The sequence below is a fragment of the Leopardus geoffroyi genome, chromosome B4 (genome assembly GCF_018350155.1).
Source record: "Leopardus geoffroyi isolate Oge1 chromosome B4, O.geoffroyi_Oge1_pat1.0, whole genome shotgun sequence".
Lineage (NCBI taxonomy): Eukaryota > Metazoa > Chordata > Mammalia > Carnivora > Felidae > Leopardus > Leopardus geoffroyi.
This window is the reverse complement of record NC_059341.1, coordinates 42,543,189-42,565,760: the sequence shown is the minus strand read 5'-3', so window position 1 is coordinate 42,565,760 and position 22,572 is coordinate 42,543,189. Positions and strand designations below refer to the sequence as shown.

At 43.7% G+C, this 22,572-nt stretch overlaps 1 protein-coding gene and 1 long non-coding RNA gene across 7 annotated transcripts in view; one reads left to right on the top strand and one right to left on the bottom strand.

The window, feature by feature from the left end:
* The window catches only part of SLC2A3 (solute carrier family 2 member 3), a 91,383-nt gene that overhangs the window by 26,884 nt on the left and 41,927 nt on the right, over nucleotides 1-22,572 (bottom strand). The gene's annotated exons all lie outside the window — the stretch shown is intronic.
* Nucleotides 7,690-20,118, top strand: LOC123591702. Of its 2 annotated transcripts, none has more exons than XR_006709466.1 (3): nucleotides 7,690-7,889; nucleotides 8,302-8,382; nucleotides 20,071-20,118. It is a non-coding gene; the product is annotated as an uncharacterized LOC123591702 (long non-coding RNA). The 2 variants fall into 2 exon arrangements; XR_006709465.1 differs by having other exon boundaries at nucleotides 20,075-20,106.

The following is a 22,572-nucleotide window of genomic DNA, read 5'->3' as shown; positions in this document are numbered from 1 at the left end:
GCTGCTGCGATTGCAAAATGGTACAGCCACTTGGGAAGACGGGTGCTTTCTTACAAAACTAAACATACATCTACCATACAATCCGGCGATCCTGCTCCTTGGTATTTACTCAGAGGAGTTGAACATTTATGTCCACACAAAAACATGCATACGCATGTTTACAGAAGGTTTATTCATAATTGCCCAAACTTGGAAGTAACCAAGATATCCTTGAATAGGTGAATGTATAAACAAACTGTGGTACATGCAAACAATGGAATATTATTCAGTACTAAAAAGAAATGAGCTCTTGAGCTATGAAAAGACATGGAAGTCTCTTAAATGCATGTTACTAAGTGAAAGAAATCTACTCCAATTTTAAAACAGTGGCTGTGTCCATTTCATTTCCGTGTCTCTTCCTCCAACATCATTTCCATCACCCTCTCCACACTTGGTACGATACATTATTTAGAGGAGACACTAGATAAGTACTCGGGGGGATTAAGTAGTTTCGTTTTGGAGACTGTGCTCTGTGGGAGTGAATGTATTGACTGGACATGAACTCTTCATTCCATTGGTAAACCACTGGTAATCTGTTTCTTTGCAATTTCACTAGCACAACTTGCCCTTTAAGCCCTGCCTAATCAGTCAACTAGGCTTGTTCCTTGTGGCCTCTTTAATGAAATCAAATGATTAATTTCAATTGAACAATCATTTGGTAAGAATGTCTCATGAAAAGAACAGTGAACACCATACCCCTAAGTTTCTTTGAATATATACCCTTATTTGGTGCTCATGTTCTTAAAAACTTCATTTCATGCTTTTAAGTCTGCTTGTCAATACCAAGTAGTTATTTTTTTTGATCAAGTATTTTTTTTTAATACTTAGCAGAGATTAAAGTGATTTTACCATGCCATAACATCATGTATATTACACTTATTGTTAATAATCAATAATAATATTGTCAGGGGGCACCTAGGTGGCTCAGCCGGGTAAGTGTCCAACTCTTGATTTCAGCTCAGGTCATGATCTCATGGTTTGTGAGATCGAGCCCTGTGTCAGGCTCTGCACTCACAGTGATGGAGTCTGCTTGGGATTCTCTGTCTCTCTGTCCCCTGATCATACACATTCTCTCTCTCTCAAAATAAAGAAATAAACATAACAAATAATATTGTCAGAATATTCTTGACACAATATCTAGACAGATAATATCTAGGTCATCATAGTAGACAAAGGAAGATCCGAAGAAAAAGGAAGAACCAGGTTACTGGTTCAGGAAGGAAAGGAAGTGTCTATGTCACAATTCAAACTAAAAAATACCACTGCCTTATACAATAGCTGCCCACAAGCGGCCCCATACTAACCCCTCCCATATGCCAACCTAATTCTGAAAGATAAGCAGCATGCAAAAAAAATATCGGGGTTTAGATTTATAGACACTCTCTAGTGTTTTCTTAACTGGTCTTTCGGGGTTAGGGAGCAAGTGACACTCTCTCCTTGCAGAGCATCTCAGTGCTTCCCTGAAATGATCACTTACCACTAAAGCAGAAGTTCCTTCTCTGACACCTCCCTTCACTGATTACAGCTGCCTTGAGTGGGGCATAAATATCCTCCTCACTCATTAAACACCCTTTTTATTTATTTATTTGTTATTTAAAAAAAATAATGTTTATTTTTGAGAGAGACAGAGAGAGAATGCAAATGGGTTAGGGGCAGAGAGAGAGGGAGACACAGAATCCGAAGCAGGCTCCGGGCTCTGGGCTGTCAGCACAGAGCCCGACGCGGGGCTCGAACTCACGAGCTGTGAGATCATGACTTGAGCCGAAGTCAGACGCTCAACCGACTGAGCCACCCAGGCGCCCCTGAAACACCCTTTTTAACACCTAGCAGAGACTTGGCATTATTATGTTACCACTGTCCTTATTATCAACACTAGGAAGAATAGGTAGGAGAGACCGAATAATCACAGCTTACTATAATTGACCAAGCAGAGGATTGGGGCTCAAAAGAGCAGAATCTGAGTCCCAGCTCTGAAACATGAACTAGAGTTTAGACATTTGAACAGGTCACATAACTTCTCTGTCTCCACGTCAGTATTTTAGTTGAAGGCCATAATACTCAGCTCATGGGATTATTGAGAGAAATGAGATAATGTGAAAGGAAAGAAAGAAAGAAAGAAAGAAAGAAAGAAAGAAAGAAAGAAAGAAAGAAAAAGAAAGAGGAAGGGAGGGGGGAGGGAGAGAGAGAGAGAGAGAGAAAGAAAGAAAGAAAGAAAGAAAGAAAAGAAAGAGAAAAGAAAAGAAAAGAAAAGAAAAAAACCCTCAAACTCTAAAGCTCTGGCAAATATATACATTCATTCATTCATTCAATCATTTATGCAGTTTCCCTCAACTGTTCATTGCCTACTACACGCTAGGCAGAGTTCTAGGTGCAGGTAATACAAATGCCACTAAGACAAGTCCCTACCCTCAAAGTCCATACCCTAACCTTAAATTTCAATATGGAAGGCGTATGTGATGGTTAATTTTTTAAAACGATTTTATTTATATATTTATTTTAGTGTATTTATTTTTGAGACAGACAGAGCATGCACATGTACACGCATCGGTTGGGGAGAAGCAGAGAGAGAGAGGGAGAGAGAGAGAATCCCAAGCGGGCTCCACCCTGATGGTGTGCCCCTTTAAGATTTTATTTTTCACTAATCTCTACACCCAACATGGGGCTCGAACTTACAACCCTGAGATCAAGAGCTGCATGCTCAAGGCGCCTGGGTGGCTCAGTTGGTTAAGCATCCAGCTCTTTTTTTTTTTTTTTTTAATTTTTTTTTTTTCTCAACGTTTATTTATTTTTGGGACAGAGAGAGACAGAGCATGAACGGGGGAGGGGCAGAGAGAGAGGGAGACACAGAATCGGAAACAGGCTCCAGGCTCTGAGCCATCAGCCCAGAGCCTGACGCGGGGCTCGAACTCACGGACCGCGAGATCGTGACCTGGCTGAAGTCGAACGCTTAACCGACTGCGCCACCCAGGCGCCCCAAGCATCCAGCTCTTGATCTTGGCTTAGTTCATGATCTCACAGTTCATGAGTTCAAGCCCCACGTGGGGCTCTGCACTGTCAGTGCTCGGAAATCTCTCTTTCCCTCTCTTCCCTCTCTCTCTGCCCCTTCTGCAAAAAAAAAAAAAAAAAAAAAAAAGAGTTGCATGCTCTACTGACTGAACCACCCAGGTACCCCTGTGATGGTTAATTTTATATGTCAACTTGCCTGGGCCACAGTGCCTAGAAATTTGGTCAAATGTTATTCTAGATGTTTCTCTGGGGGAGTTTTCAAGTGAGATTTACATTTAAATTGGGGGACTTTGAATGAAGCAGATTGCCCTCCATAATGTTGGTGGACTTCATCCAATCAGTTGAAGGCTTGAAGAGAACAAAGACTAATATCCCCTGCTCCGCCTCCAAGCAAGAAAGAATTCTGCAGGCGATGGCCTTTAGAGAGTCTCCAACCTGCCAGCCCACCCTGCTTGGACTTGCCAGCCTCCATAAGTAAATTCCTTAAAACAAAAATCTTTTTCTATATATACACATCCTATTGGTTCTGTTTCTCTGCAGGGCCCTGACAAATTTTGTTACCAAGAAATCGAATGCTGCTATAGCAGATACCTAAAAACCTAGAAGTGGCTTTGGAGCTGAGTAATGGGTAGAGGCTGGAAGCATTTGGAGGTACATACTAGTAAAAGCCGAGATTGTCTTGAAGAAATTATTGCTAGGAATACGAATGGGAAAGGTGATTCTGGTGAGGTGTCAGACGAAAATGAGGAACATGTTATCGGAAACTGGAAGAAAGTCGGTCCTTGTTGTGAAGTGGCAAAGAACTTGGAGGAATTGTGTTCTAGTGTTTTGTGGAAAGGAGAACTTGTTTGTAATGAAATAGGATATGTAGTTGAGGAGATTTCTAAGTACCGTGTAAAAAGTATGACTTGGTTTCTCGTTGCTGCCGATAGTAACACAGGAGAAGAGAGAGATACATTGAAAGAGGAACCGTCAAGCAAAAAGGAACCAGAAGATGAAGATTTGGAAAATTCTTAGCCTATCCATATTACAGAACAAGAATGCCTGCTCTGGAGAGGACACCAAGGGTATGGCTGAAAGTTCACTTGATAGAGAGATCATGAGCACAATGCATGGCTTTAATCTGCCACCTTAGCAGAATCTAGGAATGGAAATGGTGTTATGTCAGTAGACACACGGCCAGCTTGGACTATGGGCACAGAGAGAAGATAAAATGAAGGAAGGTGAAGCCTGCTAGGATTCTACAGGACGGGAACAACAGAACTATCATCATGTGCTGTCTTTCAATAAGAGGTAAGAATGACACTGAAATTGATTCAGAGATCAGCAGGGTTGCCTCTCCTACCACAGGCCAGAGCACAAGGGCCCTCAAGGAAAGGCTGTCACCTCAGGGGGCCCCGAGGGCAGAGTACTGAGCCAAGGAGGGTTATCTTGAGACTTAAGTCTAATGAAACAGATTTCTTGGCTAGGACACCCAAAGCACAGGCAACAAAAGCAAAAAAAAAAAAAAAAAAAAAAAAAAAAAAAAAAAAAAAAAAAGACAAATGTGTCTCCATCAACCTTAAAAACCTTTGTTCATCAAAGGATACAATGAACAAGGTGAAAAGGCAACCTATGGAACCAAAGAAAATTTTGCAAATCATATATCAGATAAGGGGTTAATATTCAGAATATATGAACAGCTTAACAACAAAATAATTCAAATAACCTGATCAAAAATGGGCAAAGGATTTGAATAGACATTTTTCCAAACATGATATACCGGTGACCAACAGGCACGTGACAAGATGCTCAACATCGATAATCATCAGAGAAATGCAAATCAAGACAACAATGAGAAATCTCTTCGTGCCCATTACAATGGCCATTATCAAAAACAACAACGACAGAAAATAACAAGTGTTGGTGAGGGTATGAAGAAATTGATACTCTTGGGCACTGTCGGTTGAAGTGTAGAGTAGTACCATTGTCATGGAGAACAGCATAGTGGTTCCTCAAAAAAATTAAAAATAGAGGGGCGCCTGGGTGGCGCAGTCGGTTAAGCGTCCGACTTCAGCCAGGTCACGATCTCGCGGTCTGTGAGTTCGAGCCCCGCGTCAGGCTCTGGGCTGATGGCTCAGAGCCTGGAGCCTGTTTCCAATTCTGTGTCTCCCTCTCTCTCTGCCCCTCCCCCCCGTTCATGCTCTGTCTCTCTCTGTCCCAAAAATAAATAAACGTTGAAAAAAAAAAATTAAAAATAGAACTACCCTATGATCCAGCAAGCTCCCTTCTAGGTATATATCCAAAAGAATGGAAAGCAAAGTCTTAAACAGAAATATCTGCACATTCATGTAGCACACCCAGGACTATTCACTATCGCCAAAGGTGGGAGCAATCCAAGTGTCCATCAAGAGATGAACAGGTAAATATCCAAGGAATATATATATATCCAAGGGAATATTATTCATCCTCAAAAAGGAAGGAAATCCTGTCACATCTTACAACATGAACTGACCTTGAGGCCATAATGCTAAGTGAAATAAACCAGTCATAAAAAGATAAACACTGTAGGATTCTACTTATAGGAGGTATCTAAAGTAAGCACAGTCAGGGGCGCCTGGGTGCCTCAGTTGGTTGAGTGTCCTTCTGACTCTTGATTTCGGCTCAGGTCATGATCCCAAGGTTGTGGGATTGGGTCCCGTGTTGGGCTCTGCGCTGACCGTGCTGAGCTTGCCTGGGATTCTCTCTCTCCCTCTCTCTCTGCCCCTCCCCCGACTCTCTCTCTCAAAATAAATAAACATTAAAAAAAAATAAAAACCTTAACAATCTCTTTAAAGGCCCTGTCTCCAACTACAGTTACATTGTAAGGTACTAGAGGCTGAGCATTGAGCCCGACTGAGATTCTCTCTTGCTCTGTGTCTCTGCCCCTCTCCCCCAATCGCACACGCGCGCTCTCTCTCTCTCTCTCTCTAAAATAATAAACAAATAAATAAAGTAGTCACACTCATGGAAACAGACAGTAGAATGGTTACCTGCAGCTGGAGGGAAAGAGAAAAGGGCAGTTGTCCTTTAATGAGTATAAAGTGTTTGCAAGATGAAAAGTTCTGGATATCTGTTCCATAACAATGTGAATACACTTAACACGTCTGAACTGTACACTTATGGATGGTTAAGATGGTAAAAAACTTTTTTAATGTTTATTTTTGAGAGAGAGAGCACATGTGCATGTGCAAGCGTGAGCAGGAGAGGGGCAGAGAGAAGGGAAAAGAGGATCTGAAGCAGGCTTCAGAGAGCCCGATGCGGCCTCGAACTCACAAACTGTGAGATCATGACCTGAGCCAAAGTCAGACGCTTAACCAACTGAGCCATCCAGGTGCTCTAAGATGGTAAATTTTATGTTATGTGCTTTTAACTGCAATAAGAAAGAAAGAAAGAAAGAAAGAAAGAAAGAAAGAAAGAAAGAAAGAAAGAAAGGAAGGAAAGGAAGGAAGGAAGGAAGGAAGGAAGGAAGGAAGGAAGGAAGGAAGGAAGGAAGGAAGGAAAGGAAAGGAAGGAAGGAAGGAAGGAAGGAAGGAAGGAAGGAAGGAAGGAAGAAAGAAAGAAAGAAAGAAAGAAAGAAAGAAAGAAAGAAAGAAAGAACTAATGGAGTTTACCTTGCTAGATTTTAGATTTGTTTGGTAACTCGTCAGCCCTTTTTTCTTTCCAGTTTCTCCCTTTTGGAAACAGAGTGTCCGTCTTACGCCTGTCCCACTACTGTATTTTGGAGGCACGTAACTTGTTTGCTTTCACAGGTTCATAGCTGGAGAGAAATGTTCCCTTAGGATGAATCATACCTCCAGTCTCACCCATATCTGATCCAGATGATACTCAGGTGAGACTCTGGATGTAGACCAGATGCTAGAATGGGATAAGAAAGACTTTTGAGGCTCCTGGGATGGAAATGAATGTATTTTGCATGTGAGAAGGACATAAATCTGGGGGTGGGGCAGAGGGTGGGTGTTATGGATTGAACTGTGCCTTCCTAAAATGTGTATGTTGAAGCCCTAACCTATAATACCTTAGAGTGTAAGTATAGCTGGAGACAGGACCTTTAAAGAGGTTATTGATTACTTTTAATGTTTATTTATTTTGAGAGAGAGAGGGAGAGAGAGAGGGAGAGTGGGGGAGGGGCAGAAAGGGTTAGAGAGGATCCCAAGCAGGCTCAGCACTGTCAGTGCAGAGCCCGATGCGGGGCTCGATCTCCCAAACTATGAGATCATGACCTGAGTGGAGATCAAGAGTCGACGCATAACTGGCTGAGCCATGCAGAAGCCCTGAAGTTATTAAGTTAAAAAAATTTTTCTTTAATGTTTAATTTGGAGAGAGAGAGAGAGAGGAGGAGGAGCAGAGAGAGAGGGAGGTGCAGAATCCTAAGCAGGCTCCAAGCTTTGAGCTGTCCACACAGAGCCCAATGTGGGGCTCGAACTCACAAACTGCAGGCGCCCCAGAAGTTATTAAGTTTAAACGAGGTCATAAAGTTTAAATGAAGTCATAAGAATGGGGCCCTAATCCCAAATGACTGGTGTCCTTGTAGAAAGTGAAAGAGACGCTGGGGATGTACGCACCGAGAAAAGGCTATGTGAGAACGCCATGAGACGGCAGCTTACCGCAAGGAAAGAGGTCTTATGAAAAATCAACCCTGCCGGCACCCTGCCCTTGGAATTGCAGCCCCCAGAACTGTAAGAAAGCAAGTTTCTGTTATTTAATACAACCCAGTCTGTGGTATTTTGTTATAGCAGCAGGCTAATGCGGCAGATAACAAGCAAACAAGTAAATATATAATGTCAGGGAATGATAAGGGAGCATTTGAAGAACAGTGGAGCAAGGTAAGATAATAAAGAATTGGGGGGTATATACAATGGGGGAGTTAGGATTGATCTTAGCAGAGATGGCATCTGAATAGAAATCTGGGTGTCAGGAGGGAGCAAGTCTAGGGAGCATTTTCGAGAACAGCATTTCAAACAGAAGGCAATTGAAGTACAAAGACGCCAAGAGGAGGGGAAGATGTGTGCTTGGCATGGGGCCAAAAGCCTGCTCTGGAGTGTTGTGAACCAGGAGCAAAGAGGGAGGAGAAATGATGTTGGAGGGTTAAGCAGGATTCTGATCATCTAGGCCATTGTAAGCCGTGGCAAGGATTCTGGATTCTATTTTAGAGGTGACAGAAAGCCAGGAAGCTACCGGGCCATTTTAGGTTTTAAGGCAAACCAGTGACATTAGTTGATTTATGTTTTCCAAAAGGTCTTTGCTGTCCAATGGAGAAGATGCTGGAGGAGAGCAAGTGTGGAAACACAGAGACCAATTAGGAAGCTGCTGGTCCAGGTAAGAAATGATGGCAACTTGAACTTGGCAGGACCTGAATGAGAGTAGCAGTAGTGGAAGCAGTTAAGTGGTTGGATTCGAAAAGATATTTTCAATATAGAACCGATAAGGTTAACCGAGAGTCTAGATGGTGGGTGCGAGCGAAGAAAAGAAGGAGTAGAAAATGATCCTCAGGGTTTTGGTCTGAGCAGCTGCAGGCCTTGGGTTGCTATTTACTTCAATTAGGAAAGCAGAGAGAGGAGCAGGTTTGAGGGGTCAAATCAAGAATTTTGTTGTGGGGGCACCCAGGTGACTCGGCCGGTTAAGAGTCAGACTCTCGGTTTGGGCTCAGGTCATGATCTCATGGTTTCGTGAGTTCGAGCCCCGTGTGGGGCACTGTGCTGACAGTGCAGAGCCTGCTTGGGATTCTCTCTCTCCGCCCCTCCCTACCGACACTGTCTCTGTCTCTCTCCAAATAAATAAACTTACAAAATTAAAAAAAAAAACAAGAGTTTTGTTTTAGATATGTGAATACTTTAGGATCTGTGCTAACAATAGGACACTCTCCTCCTCTTCCATCCTTAGACTCTGTGATTCTAAAGATGCAAAGGATTTGGTTTCTGTCTTCAAGGTCTCATGGAAGGGGATGAAGAGAAACATAGAAGCCAGTGTTCGGGGGTTTTAGTATTCTTCTTCTTATTACTTTATTTTAGGGAGAGCAAATTTAATTTTGCAGATAAACAGAGCAGAAGGTACGGAGAGTTCCCATATACCATCCCGACGTTCCTATTATTAACATCTTACATTAGTGGGGTATATTTGTACAACTGATGAACCTACCTTGACACATCAGAGTCACCCAAAGTCCACACTTTACACGGGGGTTCACTCTGGGTCTTGTGCGTTTTGTGGGCTTGGACAAACATGTAATGACATGTATCCGTTGTTACAGTATCATAGTGAATAGTTTCGCTGCCCTAAAACACCTGTGTTCTGCCTATTCATCCCTCCTCCCCTCAACACCCCATCCCCTGGCAACCAGGGTTTTGACCGCTTCCATAGTAGTGCCTTTTGTAGAATGTCATACATAGGTATTTCTCAGTGAGGTTGCAGGTTCGGTTCCAGACCACTGCAATAAAGCAAATATCATAATAAATCAAGTCAAATGATTTTTTTTTTTTTTTTTGGTTTCCCAGGGCACAAAAAGTTATATGTACACTATACTACAGTCTATCAGATGTGCAAGAACTCTGTGTCTGATTAAAAAAAAAACAATGTACATACATTAATTTAAAGTATTTTATTGCTTGGGCACCTGGGTGGCTCAGTCAGTTGAGCAATTGACTTTGGCTCATGTCATGGTCTTGCGGTTCATGAGTTCAGGCCCCGCGTCGGGCTCTGTGCTGACAGAGCACATAATAAAAGCATTAAAAAATTATTTTATTGCTTAAAAATGCTGACCATCATGTGAGCTTTCAGCAAGTGGTAATCTTTCTGTTGATGGAGAGTGTTGCCTTGATGTTGATGACTGATGACTGATCAGGGTGGTTGTTGCTAAGGAATGGAGTGATAGTGGCAACTTCTTCTTTTCCTTCTTCTTCTTCTTCTTCTTCTTCTTCTTCTTCTTCTTCTTCTTCTTCTCTTAAGTAAGTTGTAGGCCCAATGTGGGCCTTGAGCTTAAAAACCCCAGATCAAGAGTTTCATGCTCTAGCAACCGTGCCAGCCGGGCACCCGTGGCAATTTCTTAAATTTTTTTTTTTTTTAACGTTTGTCTATTATTGAGAGACAGAGAGACACAGAGAGTGAGCAGGGGAGGGGTAGAGAGAGGGGGAAACACAGAATCCGAAGCAGGCTCCGGGCTCTGAGCTGTCAGCACAGAGCCCCACACGGGGCTTGAACTCATAAACTGCGAGATCATCACCTGAGCCGAAGTCGGTTGCTTAACCAACTGAGCCACCCAGGCGCCCCCCATGCCCCATGGCAATTTCTTAAAATAAGAAAACAGTGAAGTTGGCCCCATTGATTGACTCCTTTCACAAATGATTGCTCTGTGGCATGTGATGCCGTTTGATAACATTTCACCCACAGTACAACTTCTTTCAAAATTGGAACCAGTCCTCTCACACCCTGCTGCTGCTCTATCAGCTAAGATATGTTTAATGTTTGAAATCGGTTGCGGTCATTTCGACAGGCTTCACAGCGTCTTCAACAGGAGTAGATGCCATCTCGAGAAACCACTTTCTTTGCTCATCCTCGAGAGGCGACTCCTCATCTGTTCAAGGTTTATCTTGAGATTCCAGCAACTCGGTCGCAGCTTCAGGCTCCACTTCCGATGTAGTTCTCTTGCTGTTTCTACCACATCTGCAGGTCCTTCTCCACCGAGGGCTTGAACTTCTCAAAGTCATCAAAGAGATTTGGAATCACCATCTTCCAAACTCCTGTTCACGTTGATACTTCAACCCTTTCCCATGAATCACAGATGTTCTTAATGGCATCTAAAATGGTAAATCCCGGGGCGCCTGGGTGGCGCAGTCGGTTAAGCGTCCGACTTCAGCCAGGTCACGATCTCGCGGTCCGTGAGTTCGAGCCCCGCGTCGGGCTCTGGGCTGATGGCTCAGAGCCTGGAGCCTGTTTCCGATTCTGTGTCTCCCTCTCTCTCTGCCCCTCCCCCGTTCATGCTCTGTCTCTCTCTGTCCCAAAAATAAATAAACGTTGAAAAAAAATTAAAAAAAAAAAAAATAAAATGGTAAATCCCTTCCAGAAGGTTTTCAATTTACTTTGCCAAGATCCATCAGAGGAATCACTGTCTCTGCTAGCTAAAGCCTCACAAAATGTATTTCTTTTTTCTTTTTTTCTTTTACTTTTTTTAATGTTTATTCATTTTTGAAAGACAGAGAGAGACAGAGCACAGGCAGAGGTGGGGCGGAGAGAGAGGGGGACATAGAATCTGAAGCAGGCTCCAGGCTCTGAGCTGCCAGCACAGAGCCCGACGCGGGGCTCGAACCCAAAAACCATGAGATCATGACCTGAGCCGAAGTCGGATGCTTAACCGACTGAGCCACCCAGGTGCCCCACAAAATGTATTTCTTAAATAAGGCTTGAAGTAGACTTATTCTTCGATCCGCACCCTGCAGAATGGCTGTTGTGCTAGCAGGCGTGAAAACAGCAGGAATCTCGTCGGACATCTCCATCGGAGCTCCTGGGTGACCGGGTGCGTTGTCAATGAGCAGTCGTGTTTGGAAAGAAGACTTTTCGTCTGAGCAGTAGGTCTCAGCGGTGGGTAAAATATTCAGTAAACCATGTTGTAAACAGATGTGCTGTCGTCCAGGCTTTGCTCTTCCAGTTACAGAGCACAGGCAGAGTCGAGTTAGCAGAATTCTTGAGGCCCTGGGACTTCCAGAATGTGCACAAGCACTGGCTTCAGCTTAGTCACCAGCCGCATTACCCCTTGCAAGAGAGTCAGCCTGTCCCCTGAAACTTCGAGGCCAGGCACCGACTTCTCCTCTGTAGCTATGAAAGTCCTAGGTGGTATCTTCTCTCCGTAGAAGGCCGTCTGTCTACACTGAAGATCGGTTGGCTGTTTAGCGTGGCCGCCTTCATTAATTATCCGAGCTAGATCTTCTGGACAAGTTGCTGCAGCTTCTACGTTAGCACTTGCTGCTTCACCGTGCACTTTTATGTTATAGAGATGACTTCTTCCCTCAAACCCCCTGAACCAACCTCTGTTAGCTTCAGACTTTTCTTCTGCAGCTTCCTTGCCTCTCTCAGCCTTCATCGGATTTTTATTTTATTTTTAAAATAAAGTTTATTTATTTATTTTGAGGGAAAGGGGAAGAGAGAGTGGGAGAGGGGCAGACAGAGGGAGAGAGGGAGAATCCCAAGCAGGCCGGCACAGCCTGACGCGGGGCTCAAACCCACAAACTGTGAGATCGTGACCTGAGGCAAAACCAAGAGTCGGAGGCTTAACCAACTGAGCCACCCAGGTGCCCCTCAGCTTCATAGAATTGAAAAGACTTAGAGCCTTGCTCGGGGTTAGACTTTGGCTCAAGGAATGTTGTGGCTGCTTTGATCATCTATCCAGACCACTGAAATGTTTCCCATATAAGTAATTAGGCTGTTTCATTTTCTCATCATTTCTGTGTTCACTGGCATAGTGCTTTCATTTCCTTCATAAGTTTTCCTTTGCACTCGTAACTTGACTAACGGGTACAAGAGACCCGGCTTTCACACTCGCTTGGTTTTTGACATGCCTTCCTCACTAACCATAATCATTTCTAGCTTTTTTTTTTCCGTAACTTTTTTAATGTACATTTATTTTTGAGACAGAGAGAAACAGAGTGTGAGTGGGGCAGGGGCAGAGAGAGAGGGAGACACAGAATCGGAAGCAGGCTCCAGGCTCTGAGCTGTCAGCACAGAGCCCGATGCAAGGCTTGAACCCACGAACCATGAGATCACAACCTGAGCCGAAGTCAGATGCTTAACCGACTGAGCCACCCAGTCACCCAATGATAGCTCATTTCTTTATCTCTTCTTCTATAGGTCATATCTTTTTTTAGCCCTGTATAATATTCCATTGGATGCACCACAGCTTGTTATCTGTTTACCTACTGAAGGGTATCTTGGTTGCTTCCAAGTTTTGGCCAATTATAAACAAAGCTGCTATAAACATTCATGCACAAGTTTGTGTGTGGATGTAGACTTTATTTCCAAATTTGAATTTAAATTCTAGTTAGTTAACATAGAGTATAATACTGGTTTCCGTTGCAGAATTTAGTGATTCATCACTTACATACAACACCCAGGGCTCATCACAACAAGGGCCCTCCTTCATGCCCATCCCCACTTAGCCCATCCCCCCTCAACCTCCCCTCCAGCAACCCTCAGTTCTCTAGCAAGTGGGTGTAGATTTTCAATTCATTTGGGTGAATACCAAGGAGTGTGACTGCTGGATCATAAGCAAGTATTTTAAATGTCAACTTCTGTACAATCGCTAATAGAAAACATAGACTTCTGCTTGCAAGAAGCAAAGAGCTTTGGGGGCGCCTGGGTGGCTCAGTCGGTTAAGCGTCCGACTTCAGCTCAGGTCACGATCTCGCGGTCCGTGAGTTCGAGCCCCGCGTCGGGCTCTGGGCCGATGGCTCAGAGCCTGGAGCCTGCTTCCGATTCTGTGTCTCCCTCTCTCTCTGCCCCTTCCCCGTTCATGCTCTGTCTCTCTCTGTCTCAAAAATAAATAAACGTTAAAAAAAAAATTAAAAAAAAAAAAAAAAGAAGCAAAGAGCTTTGTTTAAGTTCCTTAAGTTTACTCCGGCAATGCTCTAAAACCATAAATGTCTTTTGTTCTCTTTGTGGCTATTAGTCTGACACTATCACCAGGATACCCCTGCCTGGCTCATTTACAGGAAGACAGCTACTAAACACTGATAAGTGAAGTGTTCACACTGACTCATATCCACCCTTTCAAAAAACCATAACCAAGGGCCAATCTGTGGATGGCGTAAGGAGCAATGCCACCACAGTTCGATGCAGTGTTTCATAATTAAGGTCTGCCTTCTTTCAGCAAGACACTTACTTCCCCAACTTTGGTGACCCTCCTGCCCAGCACAGGCCAGGTCCTCAGGAAAAAAAAAAAAAAAAATCCATCAAGTTCTCTAGGAGGAAAAAGGCTGTTTGAAGCTCTGGGGTGGCATTTATTAATATGGGGTTCTGAGATGGACACAATCCCCCTGAAAGTCAATGCAAAAGTTGCATTTCAGTGTACTTTTCTGACCATAAGCTCTTATGACAGTCTCAAAAAGGGAGTACAAGACCCAGAAAACAGCCGAAGGAGCTGCCAAGCATTGGCTATGGTAGGAAGGGGGAGGGGAGGAATCTGGGGGTTTCTGGGTCATCGGTGGAATTGCAGTGTGGAAACCGCAGGCATTGTCTGCTTTCAAGTTAGTTCCCCTCCCACTCCGAGATGGTCTGAGCTCCAGGTGGGATCACAAAGAACAAGCTCTTTTTCAAGCCAGAGGCTCTAATTCCCTCCTAGCAGGGGGGAGGTTAAGAGAAAGCAGTCACAGGGGCGCCTGGGTGGCGCAGTCGGTTAAGCTTCCGACTTCAGCCAGGTCACGATCTCGTGGTCCGTGAGTTCGAGCCCCGCATCGGGCTCTGGGCTGATGGCTCAGAGCCTGGAGCCTGTTTCCGATTCTGTGTCTCCCTCTCTCTCTGCCCCTCCCCCGTTCATGCTCTGTCTCTCTCTGTCCCCAAAATAAATAAACGTTGAAAAAAAATTAAAAAAAAAAAATCAGTCACAGCGCCATTTATTATTAGGGTACTTGAGCGAGAAGTATGACCAACCCTCCTAACAGGACAGACATAGTGGGAAGAGACTAAAAAACCTCCACCTTCACTCCTCCAAACAGCCACGTATTCTAGCTTTGCCCTTCAGCAACTCATCACGGAAGAGATGTGTGAGGCATTGGGGGCTTGAGCTAAACTGAGAACCGTGGATTCTCCTTATCAGAACTGTCCACACTACATGCACTCAACAAATTTCATCCAGTGTTTATGATGTGCCAGGCAGTGTTCTAGCCACTGTACTTATAATAATTTTATGTCTCCCATACGTGCTTCATTTACATGTGCCATGCAATCTTTCTAGGCAGTGAAAAAATCAGCTTCCCTAATTTACACATCTTCTTTTCAAATAGCTGAGGCCACCGGCCTTCTTGTTTTCAGCCCCGAATTGAAGCAGAAGTCACTGGAATATTTGGATGAGGCGGGCCCAGAAACCCAAGAATCTCTTCTCGGCTGTGCTACCCTGTAGGTTAGCCCCGCCCGCCTGCTTGCGTTTTGAGGCTACGTAAGCTGGTGCAGACGTGCTTTGTAGACCGTCTGCCAAATCTCCTAAGCGACCAGTTCCATCACTCAAGGGTGACCAAAGGTTCCTGTCTTTTTTTTTTACTCTTCTGCTTCTCCCCTCCTCCCACGGAATGTATTTTCGTGCTGATGCTACCAGGGATGCAGGCAATATCTTTATCTCCCTTTTTTGGCTGTTTTTCATCCTTTCTGGTTCTTCCCTATTTGACACGAATCTGTACAATCTCCTGGGTGTGTAAAACCCGAGTTCTTCTTGAATTGTTGGATGTGAACTTACTGCATGATTATGTACCTATTTAAAAAATGTGTGGAAAAAAAATGTGACTTTGATAGCCTGTCCCTACGATCCTGTAACCGTATGAATGTTCAAATGTGGGAGAGTTACTCTGATTAAAATCACAATCTCAATTCTTCAAATATTAGGTTCCAGGTGGGCTTTTTAAATCCAGTTTAATTCCGGTTACATATAAATGGGTATTTTCAGATAATTGGAAATAAACAAGTTTACACACGTTTTTGCAAAATTAAAGGAAAAAGGTAGTCCATTAAATTCATGCCCTTGTTCAGTGGTCCTTTAAGGGTTCGGGGCCTTTTATTGATATTCTTTGGCTTTCTCCCTCTTAATACTATGAGAGGGAAGAGGTATCAATTAGTTAACTAATTAATACTATACTAAGAATAAGGAAGAAAGACAAATGGCCTGGAAAATCCATGATGGGATATAGGTCAGGGCTAATTCATCTATTCGTTCATACGGATCTGTAGGTTGCCAGGCCCAGTTTTAGATACTAAGGGTATTGTGGTCAAGGTGGTAGGAGAACTCCATTCTCTGCTTGCATGGAGCTTAAATGTGTATTGGGGTTATGCACACATTTTTACTTTTTTTTTTTATTTGGTTGACAAATTAGCTTTAATATGATTTAGTACATTTTTACTTTTTATTTCTGCTTTAAAAATTTCTTTCTTTTCTTTCTTTAGGCTTTTAATGCTTATTTTTTGAGAGACAGAGAGAGCGTGAGTGGGGAGGGCCAGAGAGAACCAGAGAGAACCCCAAGCAAGCTCCACACTGTCAGCACAGAGCCCTATGTGGGGCTGGAACCCACGAACCGTGAGATCATGACCTGAGCTGAAGTCGGACGCCCAACCGACTGAGCCAGCCAGATGCCCCTAAAAAAATTATTTTAAAACAACAGTAGCTAAGACCATGGATTCTGGGGCCAGACATCTTGGGTTTGAACTCTAGCTCTGCTACTTACATGGTGTGATCTTGGGAAAGTCAGTTAGCTTCGCTGTGCTTCTATTTCCTCATATGTAAAATGAAGGCAATAATAGTCTACTTCTCAAGATTGGTTATGAGGATTAGATTAAATCAGTCACACACAACAGTGCCCAGTATATACTGTCATGTAAGCATCCACAAAGAAAAGAAAAAAGAAACAGACATATCTACTTAAGAGTCGAACATATATATGCTCAGAGATAAAGAAATTACTGCAAATCACAAACGAAAGTCTAGATCTTCATTACTTTTAAGAACCTATACAGTTCCAGGGCGCCTTGGGTGACTCAGTCAGTTAAGCATCCGACTTCGGCTCAGGTCATGATCTCGCAGCTCATGAGTTCGAGCCCAGCGTCGGGCTCTGTGCTGACAGTTCAGAGCCTGGAGCCTGCTTCCGATTCTGGGTCTCCCTCTCTTTCTGCCCCTCCCTTGCTTGCACTCTCTCTCCCTCTCTCTCTCTCTCTCTCAAGGATAAATAAACATTAAAAAAAAATACAGGTATGCATATTAAAAAAAAAAAAAGAACCTAAACACTTTCCAAAGATTCTCTAATTACATGTGAGAAGCTCACAAATTTTCTTCTCTGTAGTAATTGAAGCTGTGTTTATTGAGTGCCAGGTTCTTACCATGTTACTTCGTTTACAATTCACAACAGTAGTTTAAATTTAGTATTACCATCCTGATTTCCCGTGAGAAATCTAGAAGTAATTTGCTTAAGGACCACAGTTCGGGGCAAAGCTAATTGTCTGACTGTACTTCTACACTATATTGCTGTATCTTACTAGAAAGATACAGTCCATGTAGGTTTACAGCAAAGTATCTGGGATAGCCAGTGTTTCCCCATCCCCACCCCCATCTCTTTCCTCCTAGAAATAGAGCTTGTTCTTGATCCCTTCTTAAGCCGCTGGTCATAAACAGGAAGCATGGCTGGGGTGCAATAAATCTGGAGGCTGACGATATGTGGTTATTCAAGAGTTGTGGGAAAAGGGAGCCATCCCCCCTTAGTGGTGCAGTAAGGGTCTTTATTCTCAGGCTATCGCAAGAAGATCCTCATAGATGGAGGGGAGATGAGAGCAGGAAAGGAGGCGACGTGAGGGACAGAAAGTTCCTGTTCCTCATCAGCGCTGGCTCTGACAACAAAAAATACCAAAGGGCAAAAAGGCAGCATCTCCTTCAGGAGTAATGGATTTGGGGAGCCGGTCCTTGTACCACCTATAAAGCAAGAATACTTTTGACATTTTTCCATGGTTGGAAAAAATTAAAAAGAATAATGTTTTGTGACTTGTAAAAATCACATGAAATTCAGGGGCATTTGGCTGGCTCAGTTGGTGGAGCGTGTGACTCTTGATCTCGGGGTCATGAGTCCGAGCCCCAAGTTGGCCATAGACATCACTGTAAAATATTATATGAAATTCAAATTCCACCATCCATAAGTAAAGTTTTGCGGGTTCACAGCCACACTCATTCATTTACATATTGTCAGTGGCTGCTTTTGCCCTACAGTGTCAGAGGTGAATAGTTATGACACGGACCACGGGGGCCCCAGCAAGCCTAAAATATTTAGGATCTGACCCTTTAGGTCAAATTTGCCAGCTCCAGAGTTAGACAATGGAGGAATCAAGTGAAATAGTTCCTAAATCGGGAGAATCCAGGGTTACGTAAATCCAGGTCAGGGGAAGGAGTGCAGCTGGAAGGGCAGTACAGCTGGATTAGAGTAAGGGGAGAATAGAATACACCCTGGGGGGGGGGCGGGGGGGATACAGACAGCTTGAGTAGCAAAAACCCCCTGGGGATTTCTTGTTAGGGAATGCAAACAAAGTGGGCCTACCAAGATGGAGATGCAAAAGGAAATAGGGATTCATTCTCCACCTTTCTCTCATGCTTTCCAACAGGGCACGGGAGGAACCTTACCAGTGTTGAAAGTGCCTTCTCAAACTGGTTCCCTTGCTTCACAGGGGGGGGGGGGGGCTGATAGGTTCACCTGGTTCTTTTTATTTATCTAGAAACACAGTGTATACCATAATGCCTAAATCCCTAGTGGCCATTTTGGTTTTTTGTTTTTTGCTTTTTTTTTTTTTTTTTTTTACATTTAATATTTCTTTTTTTCTTTCTTTCTTTTTAATATATGAAATTTATTGTCAAATTGGTTTCCATACAACACCCAGTGCTCATCCCAAAAGGTGCCCTCCTCAATACCCATCACCCACCCACCCTCCCTCCCACCCCCCATCAACCCTCAGTTTGTTCTCAGTTTTTTTTTTTTTTTTTTTTTTTTAATTTTTTTTTTCAACCTTTATTTATTTTTGGGACAGAGAGAGACAGAGCATGAACGGGGGAGGGGCAGAGAGAGAGGGAGACACAGAATCGGAAACAGGCTCCAGGCTCTGAGCCATCAGCCCAGAGCCCGACGCGGGGCTCGAACTCACGGACCGCGAGATCGTGACCTGGCTGAAGTCGGACGCTTAACCGACTGCGCCACCCAGGCGCCCCTGTTCTCAGTTTTTAAGAGTCTCTTATGCTTTGGCTCTCTCCCACTCTAACCTCTTTTTTTTTTTTTTTTCCCTTCCCCTCCCCCATGGGTTTCTGTTAAGTTTCTCAGGATCCACATAAGAGTGAACACATATGGTATCTGTCTTTCTCTGTATGGCTTATTTCACTTAGCATCACACTCTCCAGTTCCATCCACGTTGCTACAAAGGGCCATATTTCATTCTTTCCCGTTGCCACGTAGTACTCCATTGTGTATATAAACCACAATTTCTTTATCCATTCATCAGTTGATGGACATTTAGGCTCTTTCCACAATTTGGCTATTGTTGAGAGTGCTGCTATAAACGCTGGGGTACAAGTGCCCCTATGCATCAGTATTCCTGTATCCCTTGGGTAAATTCCTAGCAGTGCTACTGCTGGGTCATAGGGTAGGTCTAGTTTTAATTTTCTGAGGAACCTCCACACTGTTTTCCAGAGCCTAGTGGCCATTTTGAACATAGCGACCTCCAAATTATTAGGGAGAGGAAAACTAAGATCTGGATTAGAGAAAGCAGCTAATGAAAGATGGGTTGGTGGCTAATCTTCAAGTCCTGTCTCCCTGTCCTTCTTAGCTGCATGGTCACTTCACACGACCCAAAAAGGGGAGCAGACACATTGAGTTTTATACAACCACTGAAGACGGGGCAGGCGAGAAGGACGGAAGGATGGCTGGAGTGTACAGTAATGTACTGAGCGCTAGACTGTTGCCAGAGGTTTCCCCAGCTTCTAATACTCCTTATTCCAGTGAAGTGCAAGTTGCAAAAGTTGGGGATGGAAACCGGAGCCAAAATGTTACCACCACGGTTGCCCGTTTATTCAATGAAGTGATGGGTGAGAAATGGGATGTGAATAGCAGAGGAATAAGGACCTTAGGGGAATTAGGTCTCTGAGTAAATCATTGTAAAAAGAACACGTTATTAAATACAGATCATTCATCTGTCGATCCTATACTTACTGGTTTCTGTCACTGCTAGATGCTGAGTCATATTTTTTTAAACAGTTAAAAAAATTTTTTTTAATGTTTATTTATTTTTGAGAGAGAGACAGAGCCCGAGCAGGGGAGGGGCAGAGAGAGGGAGACACAGAATCTGAAGCAGGGTCCAGGCTCCGAGCTGTCACAACAGAGCCGACACGGGGCTTGAACTCAAGAGCTGCGAGATCATGACCTGAGCCGAAGTCAGCCGCCCAACCGACTGAGCCGCCCAGGAGCCCCCTGAGTTATATTTTTAAATATACTATGGGAGCTTGTTATAAAGAAAAAGTAAAACTCGGGGCGCCTGGGTGGCGCAGTCGGTTAAGCGTCCGACTTCAGCCAGGTCACGATCTTGCGGTCCGGGAGTTCGAGCCCCGCGTCGGGCTCTGGGCTGATGGCTCAGAGCCTGGAGCCTGTTTCCGATTCTGTGTCTCCCTCTCTCTCTGCCCCTCCCCCGTTCATGCTCTGTCTCTCTCTGTCCCAAAAATAAATAAACGTTGAAAAAAAAAAATTTTTTTTTTTAAATAATAAAATAAAAAAATAAAGAAAAAGTAAAACTCTAATAATTTTTTGAAGCCCTGCATAATTCTGTAATACAAATGACATTCTAATTCATTTCTTTGCAAATTCAGATTTTAATGTGGCACAATTGATGTGTCTCAGGTGGAACGGAACTGGATTTTCTTTTTTCTTTTCAAGTTTATTTATTTTGAGAGACAGAGAGAACACAAGCAGGTGAGGGGGGGGGTGGGAAGGAGGAGACAGAATGCCAAGCAGGCTCTGTGCCATCAGGGCCATCTGTGCCCGATGTGGCGCTTGAACTCACATACTCCAAGATCATAACCTGAGCCAAGATGAAGAGTCCGATGCTTAACCGACTGAGGCACCCGGCAACCCCAGAACTGAATTTGCTAATGACTGAATTTCTACGATGCGATAGATACTGTTTTGTTTTTTCTTTTTTTTTTTTTTTTAATTTTTTTTTAACGTTTATTCATTTTTGAGACAGAGAGAGACAGAGCATGAGTGGGGGGTTAGGTCAGAGAGAGAGGGAGACACAGAATCTGAAACCGGCTCCAGGCTTTGAGCTGTCAGCACAGAGCCCGACGCGGGGCTCAAACTCACGGACTGTGAGATCATGACCTGAGCCGAAGTCGGAAGCCCAACCGACTGAGCCACCCAGGCACCCCCGATAGACACTGTTTTGAAGACACATAGAGGCTGTGTGTGTCTACCCATAGTCATAAAAAGTTTACATCAAGTAGCATGAAAGGATACTACCAAGTGCATAACTAAAATATAGTTCACAAATAGAATGTCATGATACGTAAATCACTTCGTTTTTATTTATTTATTCTAATTTTTAATTTTTTTTCAGATCCCAACGTGGGGCTCAGTCCCACGACCATGAGATCATGACCTGACCTGAAATCAAGCGTCTGACACTTAACCAACTGAGCCAATCACCTCGTTTTGAAAACACGGTGCTTGTTTTTCTCCATAGTACACGAGGGGGAAAGAAAGATAAACACAAACAGAGGAACTTACACCTCAAGAGTAAGGCAACTGAGGCAGGAAAAGGGGAGTCCTTGATTTCGATTTCTTTCCTTTTCCTGGTTTCTACTTGCTCTCCTCTCAGGCAACTTCTAGGTCCAGAGCAAGCAGCATGCAAAACAACTCCTATTTGCCTGTGAAGGGAAGGAAATTCTTCCTTTTACCCTTCAAGGTCTTCCAGCTGGACTAAGACTTAAATTTACACGAGACAGATTAACCAGAGGGAAAAAAAACTCCAAAGTTTTCTTAGGTGCACACAGAGGCCCCATGATGAAATTGAGACCTCAAGCAATAACAAAGGTAGGCAGTTTTTACACTGTTTAGACAAAGAGACAAAAAAAATCTGAGGAATTGACAGGGCAAACTGGGAGCTTCAATTAGTAAGGAATTTTAAACAAAATTGGGGTGGGGGCAGGGGGGTAGTAAATGAGTACAAAGTAACAAAGGTTGTTTATACAGTCTTCTGGGCTCTAAATTTCCTACCTCTGGCGATAAGGATGTCTCCTTACCTCCTGGTACAGGGAAGCTACCTTTCACATGGGAGATTTATTTTCTGCTTTCAGGGAGACAGAGGAATGTCTGAGTGTCCTTCTTGCATAGGCTTTCTTAAGTAAGGTTTTGGTTTTTTTCCCTTAAGTCACTTTTATTTAAAATAATATGTTGAAGTGACACGTTTGGGGGCAACCTGCCCTTGGCCCTTATACCTGCAACTTGCGTTTCCTCCATTTCCTTATAAAAGTTTATTCTCTTCTTTGATGCTCTCCACTCCCAATCTTGCCACACCTTCTCAGCATCTCCCCCCCCCCCCTTTTTAAAGTTTATTTATTTGCAAAGAGAGAGAGAGAGCATGAGCAGGGGAGAGGCAGAGAGAGAGAATCCCAAGCAGGCTCTGCACTGTCAGCCCTGAGCCAGACGCTGGCTGCCACCTCGAACTCACAAACCCTGAGATCATGACCTGAGCTAAGATCCAGTCAGACGCTTAACCGACTGAGCCACCCAGGCGACCCCACGACTCAGC